This window comes from Vigna umbellata, chromosome 3 (assembly GCF_029865625.1).
Source record: "Vigna umbellata cultivar VRB3 chromosome 3, Vumbellata_1.0, whole genome shotgun sequence".
Taxonomy (NCBI): Eukaryota; Viridiplantae; Streptophyta; class Magnoliopsida; order Fabales; family Fabaceae; genus Vigna; species Vigna umbellata.
Window position 1 is genome coordinate 3,702,345 of NC_142167.1, and position 9,694 is coordinate 3,712,038.

Below are 9,694 nucleotides of genomic sequence, written 5' to 3' on the forward strand. Positions count from 1 at the left end.
ATATAAAGTTAAGCCCAATGAACTTTTTATTCTTGATCGCATTATTACTAATCGCACCCCATAGTAACAAAAACAAACCAAAATACTCTCCCTTACTGCACCATGCCACCACTGCATAGAAAGAAGATGAGAGAAGGTTCATCTCGCGTTGTTCCGATAATCTCATTTGGAAAACATTTCATATTTTCTGAAATTTCTTTTCAGAAAATTTATCATACACGTTTGGGAAATCTTATTTAGAAAAATATTGTTTTCAAAAGTTCATTTTAAAATGCATTGTGTTTCAGAAATTATGTTTTGGAAATTATATTCTAAAAATTTTGTTCTATATATCTTGTTTTAGAAATCATGTTCTAGGAAATTATGAAAACCTTGTTATGAAAGATCTTCATAACAGTTAATCCCAAAGTCACTTTTATAAAAAATAAAATTATTATTTTAAAAATTTTAGGAATGAAGTTAGAAATTATGAGTGTGGAGAAATTGTAATGTAGAGAAGCTTCCGATGAGGTGAGATACACGAAAGATTGAAGGATGGGAGAGAGAAAAAAAATAGGATGCCAAAAGAAAAAACAGTTGGAGCATTAAAAGCATAAGTACCATAAAAAGAAAAAACTGATGAACCATTGCTTTAGAATATTTTACAAGTTAAAAGAACTACAGTGTCTTTTTCCTCTTGCTCACTTGAATGTATTTGGAGAAAGTGATTGAGAGAATTTGAGAGGATTTGAAAGTAAATTTTTTTATTGTTTATGAGTGGATTTGGAGGTAAGTGAAAGTGAATTTGGAAGTAAAGTTTCTAAGAATTAGTGTAGGATTTGATTAACGTGACATATTAAAAAAATTTACTTCTAAATCCACTCTCATTTACTTCCAAATTCACTCAAATAAACAAAAAAAGGGTTACCTTCAAATCCTCTCAGATTCCCTCAATCACTCTCCCCCAAATCCATTCAAGCGAACAAAGCCTTTAAGTTTCTTCTTTTAGGAATTTTTGTTCCATTGGTTCATCTATATGCTTTTATGCTATTCTATTCCAATGTTAGTGTTAACTTTTGTTTCATTTAATGGCCATTAACCTCTTGTTCACTTGAATGAATTTTGGAGAGAGTGATTGAATGAATTTTAGATGATTTAAACATAAATTTTTTGTTGTTTATTTGAGTATATTTGGAGGTAAATGAGAGTGAATTTGGAAGTAATTTTTTTTAATTTGTCACATCAATCAAATCCTACACTAATTATTACAAACTTTACTTCCAAATCCAGTCTCACTTACCTCCAAATCCACTCAAATAAACAACAAAAAAATTTACCTTCAAATCCTCTCAAATGTGTTCAATCATTCTCTCCAAATCCATTCAAGTGAACAAAGCCTAAATGTGACTTTATTATGACCATGATGATGATAACTTCTTTATACCCATTGACTTTTATTATGGATTTTACAAATGGTCCTTTCCAAAATCATATATGTGAATGTGCTAAATGTTGTATCTAAATGTTGTATCAACTCTTTGTGGGAAATGTTTACTAGAGTTGAGATACTCTTTATGATATTTACTTGAAATATCGTTATTCTATTTCTTCTTCGTGGCCAAATTATACCATGGTTTAAAGTTGCCTTTTAACTAATTATGTGATCTTCTTTGCTTGATCCGAGATATTCTCAATTGGGAAAAAAGGGTGTCTGCCATGAATTCCAACGTTCAAGTCCGATTTGTATATACAATAATAAATACAGTAATAATTGAGTTAACAATCATACATTGTGAATAATGTTCTTTTATACTATTATTATTGACTTTTATCTAACTTGACATATGTTGGCTAAGTTCAGCGGGTTATCTAGTGTATTCTGATTTATTTTTAATTTTTGATCAATTAAGCTTGTTTCTATCTATCATATTAATCTTATTTAGTGTAACTTAACTGAAACGATGTCATTCTTTGAAGGATAATAAACAGGGACAAATATTGGTGATTGAAGAGTTTACTAATGTTTTTCTAGAAAAAAATATCAGAGTTGCCTCCAAAGAGGGAAGTAAAGTTTTCTATTGACCTAGGGTCAAGAGAAGGACTAATGTCATTAGCTTCATATAAAATAATTAAAGAAAAATAAAATAAAATAAACAATAGAAAAAAATAGAGAAAAAGAAAATGTTAGTGTAAACAAAAATAAAGTTAAAATAATTAAATAAAATAAGAACCAAAATGATAAAAAATTCTAACCATGTTCTCTAACAACAACGCCAAATTTTTTCACTTTTTCATGCTATGCTTGGATTGACTTCTTGCGGTCTTGATTATTTGTTATTCTTGAATTTATTTTTAAGGTGCCATGACACTTTACCCTATTTATTTCCATAATTCAATGAACTCAACTTAGCTGCAGTTCCACTAACACACCTCAAAATATCCAAAGAACATTTATGCAACTAAAAAGTTATTTTTAACAATTTTTGTATCTCATGATAAATAAAATCAATTATAACAAATCCTAAATAGAATATTCTATTAAAGTACAAAAACCCAATATTAAAGCTAAATGAAGGCATAAATATGCACTCATCAGTCTAATAGCTCATAAGGTTGTTTTACCCCTCAAGTTGTCAAATCTTCACAAAATGTTCCACGTCTCATAGCTAAGGAAGTATGTACTGGACCATTCTCATGTGTTGGAAGTAGACGAGGTTCAAGTAAGGGAAAATCTTTCAGTAAATGCCAAACCAATAATGATAGAGTATTTTCAAGTACCTAAGAGGAAAGACAATCATTAGTGAGAGTTTTTGTTGGATGTTAGGACGTGTGATGCAACTTGGGAGTTAGAAGAGGACTTGAGCAATCCTCACATTGTTTTCTGGTAAGAGAATGTGAGAGTCTAGAAAATGGTCTAAAAGTATTTATGTTTTTTAAAAGATGAAACTAGAATATTTTAATAATAAAAGGTTGAAGCTATAAATAGATTTTATATTAACTGAACATTAATTTATGAATAATCACCATCTCTCTAAATTTCTTTCTAAACTTCTTCTCTACCCTTTCTCTAGAATTCTAACCTCATTCTACATCCTTTTGAAAATAAAAACACATAGAATCGTTCCTAGTGAATAACTCTACACATCCACCTGATCAAATTGAAAAATAAAGTAAATTCTCTTTTTATGCTTTTTAAGGATGTTTGAGCTTTTTGAGTTGCATGTGAGGGCTTACTTAATATATGAGACCCAACCATGCTCAAAGTGAATATCTGTTGGTCTATGATTATGATGATCTGTTTAAATTCTAATTTGGAGTTTTAGTGTTATAGTTGGGTCATCTGTGAGAAATAGAGCTCTAAGGACCAATTGTGAGTTAAGAAGTTGTTTAACCAAGATAAAGAAAGCTAATCTTAATATTTGCACATTTGATTCATATTGTCTTAATTGATTGTTTGGTACTCTGTGAATTGATTATGAATTAAGGTGTTTAACCAAGATAAGGAAAGCTAATCTTAATATTTGCACATTTGATTCATATTATCTTAATTGATTATTTAGTACTCTGTGAATTGATTATGAATTAGTATGTTGTACTTGTTGATTTGGTTTATTTGAGAAAATCAATTTAATAAGAAATGTGTGCTTGAGTGGTTAAATTGATCTTTAAGTTATGAATTTGGAGTTATATATGTAGGGGGTGATATCTTTGACTTCTAATAAGTCATTTTAAATGAATTGACATTGTTTTTAACTTGAATAAAAGGTGAGAAAACTCATTAGAGCCAAAGGTACCCTCTGTTATGCAAATTTGTGTGTTTGGTTTATGCAGACTTGTTGGGTGGGTCAAACTCCACTAAGCGAGCTTTAAAAATAATATCACAGAGAGCATTAGGACCTTTCACTCGTTGGGCAAGTTAAGGCTTGTTAGGTGAGCTTGATTAAATAAGCTCTTAAGGCCTTTGTCCCTATATGAGTGAAAAAGTCATTAAGCGAGAGTTAAAATTGAATTTGGCAAAGAGAAAGGAAATGTTTGGTCATTGTGCGAGTTTGCTCTCATTAAGCATATTTATATACATTTTGTTCCAAATCTTGACTCGCAGGATAAGTCACTAAGTCACTAAGCGAGTGCCTTTCCAAAGGTAGCTTGTTGAGGGAGTAAGTAAATTCATCGAGTGGGTATGTTAGGTGTGGTATTTGATATGTATTTTGATATATGAAGGATCTTGAGGAATTATTATACTATGGATTGGTTAAGGTTTTAAGAGAATGAAAACAAAATAAAGTGATGAAATGATTTATATATTTAGAGTGTGTATATTGCATAAATATGATTTCCCTAAGGAGGAATATCATATTAGTTAAGATAGTGATACACATTGAGTAGGGATCCACATTATCAAGTCATCTTGACTCTACTAGACTAAACTCATATAGAGATTATGGTTTAGGCGATGATAATTAATGGAGATTCCTATAACGGAATCTAGAGTGAGGAGCCCATTTTTAGGCGATGTTATAAGTAAATTTACTCTATCATAAAAAATTGAGACCAAGTAAATCAAGGTCGATCATGTCGATTATAACATTTTATTTCATGATTTCATGATTTCATGTGTTTAACTTTACGAATATCTGATTCAATATATAAATAATCTAGATTTGAATCTAAAATAAGTTTACATACAAGTTGTTTAAAATAGATTGGTTCTAATATAAATATAAATAATGAGTTAAGTGAGTGTTAGTAAATGTTATATATATATATATATATATATATATATATATATATATATATATATATATATATATATATATATATAATCAATCAATCGTGGATTTAAATATTCAAAATAATCATTAATTTTTTTGAGTTATTACATCACATACAAAAATTAAACAATCAATATCAAATAAAAGTTACTATTGATATTATTTTTTCTGTGTGTCCAATATTTTTTTTTTCTAAAACAACTTCATCTTATTATACAGACCCGATTAAAAAATTTAATTAAACCAAATAAACAACTATATTATATTATTTTCATTTTAGAAAAAAATTACGTAAAAAAATTATTTAACGTCGTATAGTCTATCATAATTTTATTCCAAAAGAGAGAAGTTAATTATGGAAAACAACTACTTCATTCATTTATTTATTTTTATGAAAATGGCTCTTTTTCATTTATTTTATAAATTTTAAATTCTTCGATTTTTTAAAATTTTTGTGACAGGTGTTAGGTATACTTTTTCTTTTAACGACAATATTTTGCTGAAAAAAAAAATTAAACACTACCTTACAATATTTTTCATTACAATTTTAGTTCATAACTTAATTAACTGAATATTCTTCCCTTCCACTCAGTAACGGCTTTAATCATACTAAAATGCAATTTAACAATAATTGCATCATATAGTATTATTTTTTTAATAAAAGTAAAGAGTGAAAATTAAAATGGGAAGGTTATACTTGAAGCTGGGAATTGAACAAGTAGAGGCAATTTCAATCACAGGCTGCACCTAATTTGGTACAATCACAAATGATAGGAACCCTTTAAAATTCCACCTACTATTACTCTTTTGCAGTGTGTCATAACTCTGCATTAAATCATGCACATGACTAACATGATATTTAGAGCTGCTAACTACGAAATGCTTTTAGATTTAGGTATATATTTATCACTTTCAATCTGGTTTTTTTATCAGCATTTTTAATTAAATTTCTATATTTTATAAAAAAAATTACTAATTTTAAAAATCGTTGTGTCTTGATATATATATATCATGTGGCCAATCATGTGGGTGACATGATCCCCATTAAACAGTATTAATCTTTATTACGGTGGATTTTAATTATCCTAATAGTCCATACTGCATACTAATATGGTTTTTGGCTTGTTCAGTGTTGCTTTTTAGATAAAAATCATTATTCATGTGCATTGTTTAATTGGTAAAATAAATTGTGATATTTATCAAATGTGATCCATGTTTTTAGATTGTAAGTTAACATAGAATCAAGCGTTGTGGTATTTACTGGAGATGAGATGATACAATATTTTATATTATTGTCAAAACAGACTACACCAAGCTGACTTTACCAGTTGGTTATTTAGACCTTGTTTACTTGAATGGATTTGAAAAAAAGTAATTGAGAGAATTTGAAGATAATTTTTTTTGTTGTTTATTTGAGTAAATTTGGAGATAAACGAGAGTGGGTTTGGAAGTAAAGTTTTTTAATATGTCACGTCAATCAAATCCTAAAATAATTCTCACAAACTTTAGGTCCTTATTAACGAATCAAAACAAATTCGAACCTAACTCGACCTAACACAAGTTAATATATTAAATAATTTGACTCACTAACTTAATTACAATTTCTTTTAAATAAAAGAAATTACAATTTAATCATCAAGATCTCAACTTTTAACATATTTATTAAAGCAATTTAATAAAAATACTAGCAGAAAAGATAACTAATATTGACATATTTTTCAATTATTTTCTATCAAACCTATATATAATCATATTAACTATTTACAGCGGAGGAACTAATTTGCACAGGTAACATTTCGAAGTTTATTGTTTGGAAAGAATAATCAGAAGAGAGGAAATTAATTTTATTGCTTAGATATATAATCTTTCTCATTCATCACTTTTGCTCTGTGAGAAAAGTCATTCTATATATAATTTACAAATCTACCAATATAGATTACTGGAAGATGTACTCACATTTACTGTCCTTTTCAAACGAAGTTGTCTAAATAAATTATAAAACTGCTACCACAATTACTGGAAATCTATTTAATGAAATACTAAACATCAATTCCTGTACTAAAGTATACTTGACCCAACTAAAGCGATTAACATTTATTTCTGTTCAAACATTCATGTTTATCTTCGAAATATTTATAATTATAATGCATCATAAAATTAGATGGTCATCCATGATGTATCATTTAAGTAAATTATCACATTTGCAAAAATTTGTAAGATCAAAATGGGACCTTATGTCTGCATTTACACGTAAATTTGAGGATGATAAGGGGTTTTCCTAATTAGTTATATTTTTTAAGGGTGGGAATGATCATCCAAGTATTCAACAAATCATGTAGAAAAAAAATGAATGAATGAAATTGCAAGTGTCACCAGGTACAAAGAAAGGTGTGATGGAAATAAATGAGAACAAGAAAATGGAAGGATAAATGGGTAAGGTTTTCCTTCATAATGCAATACCATATGGATAAACTATGCCAGAAATCAGAAAATCAGAAGAGAAATAACAAATTGAAACGGTACAAGAGGGAATGCAACAACTAACCTGGGTTGAGGGTTGGGGATAATCAACCGTGAAGTGAGAGCACTGTGAGAACAGAGCAAATTCGCGAGAGCAACATGAGGTTTCGTTTTGTATAGAGTCACGGTGAGTGAGGAGAGTATTTTTTAGGTTTCATAAGATAATAAATTAATAAAATAAAATTAGGTGGGTTGGTGAGCCAATCCGGCTCACCACGTAAATTTTTTTCAAACCCAACCCGGCTCGAACTGTGGTGGACCGGGTTAGTCCGCGGGTTCTAATCCATTTTGACAGCACTAATATTTTAGTTTGGCGCAAAATACATATCATTTGAATAAGCTTAAGTCTATGATTATTTCATTAAAAATTAAAAATTAATGTCTAGTTTTAGAATTGGCTCATTGGTCACGAATTTTCTAGTTAAAAGCCTTTTATGATGTATTACTTTTAATTATGGAAAATAAGGGGTGAGCTTTGTATTAGTATACGTTGATTATTTTATGTGTTTCTGGTTGACTTGTTATTATTATGTTGTTTACTTAATTATTGTTTTGAGAATGTTTGACATATGTTGAATTTATTGGATGGTAGTGTGAGTATGATGATGTTTATATGTGGAATTGAGCTTATGTTTATGGTACCCGCTGAAGCTCCTGGAAGAGTGGTGGGAGTAGCATTGGTACTTGCTCGGTTAAACTCTCTAGGAATAGAGTGGTGGGGAGTGATTACTGACTCGATGAAGCTCTTTAAGGATAGAGTGGTGGGGCTGTATACTTGTCCGGTGAAGCTCCAAGAGGGTGGTGGAAAGTGTATACTTGCCTGGTAAAGCTCTGAGAGAGTGGTGGGAAGTGATATACTTGTCCGGTGAAGCTCTAAGAGAGTGGTGGGAAGTGGTGTACTTGTCGGTGAGGCCTTCTAAAGAGTGGTGAGAAATGTCGTGGTGTTATGGTGTGGAAAAATGTATCGACCCAGTGAAGCTCTTTAAGAGAGTGGAGGTGACACTCGACCTTATAGTTGTATGTGAGTAACTCGGTGGGGATCCAATATATAGTGAATGGTCTCAAAAAAATTGGGGTATGAGTTTGTGAATGATCGATGGAGTCTGGGTGTGAACTGGTTACTTTGATGAAATAATTGTGTGGTTATATGCTGGTGACTTTGAATTCTGATAGTGCAGTTATTAATGATTTGATGATTTATGATGTATGTGATGTCATGTGAAGATTTGTGTAGGTGTATGAAGATATGTATTATTCGAAAAATATTATTCTAAGTAGATGTTTAATACTTGTGTATGTTATTATGACTTGTTTCTATTAGCTCACCCTTGCATGTTGTGGTTGTGGTTTCTACCTACAATGATCATACTTGTATGGGAGTAAATGTTGTTACAGATGTAGCTCAAACGAAGTTGAGCGACGAGATACATGGGAGAACTATGAGATTTTAATTTCTATGCTACCAGTTTTGTAATGAGATTTTATGAACGTTTTATAGTTACATTTGATTTATGAAGTTTCTAAATTCAGTTATAATAAATAGAAGTTTTTATTTAATTTGTAATCCGCCATGGTATCATAGTTAAGTTTTCAAAAGTTTTTGTAAACCCGTGACATCCTAAAATTTGGGTGCTACATTACTCCTTAGATACCTGTTTAAAAAATACCTATGGACATTGATATTTGAAATTTTTTTTTATAGATTTTTAAAAATAAATTTAAATAAAATTACAAAAAAATATAAAATATAATGTAAAGTAAATTAAATATAAATTAAATTTTAATTAAATCTAACCTAATAAAATATAAATTAGATTTTAATTTTAATTAAATTTAATCTAATAAAATATAAATTAAATTTTAATTTTAATTTTTTTATGGATAATGGATACCTATAGGTACATGTAGTATGATATTCACACCCGACCTATTTTTAAGAGGGTGTTAAATTATTCGTTACCCATTACTTATGGTACCTATTAAAGTATTCAGTTACTATGTGTAGCATATTTTATCCCTAGATACTAGCAAATTTGGGTATTTTTAAATTCCTAGTTAAAACTAGCTTGAGACCCTTAAACTACCTTTGTCTGCGCTTGTTGATTCTTTGTTGACTACAATAGTTATAACACTCCTCGAGTTGGATCTACAACTTCTCAGGTTCCTCCTCTCTGATGGATATGTAGACATGGTACCTCCAATTCCACTTGTAATTTTCTATTTCTCTGTGTATTACCATGTTAATGATGTACTATAATTAGGTTCAAAGATGTATAAATAACAAAAATATAAAAACTTATAAGATATTATTTTACCTTTGTCGTTTTCTTTCCCTTTTAGTCCCATCAGTAACATTAGCTTCCTCCTTATCCTGAATACCATCAACACCATCTTCATCATCATTTACACCCTTCACTTCTTCT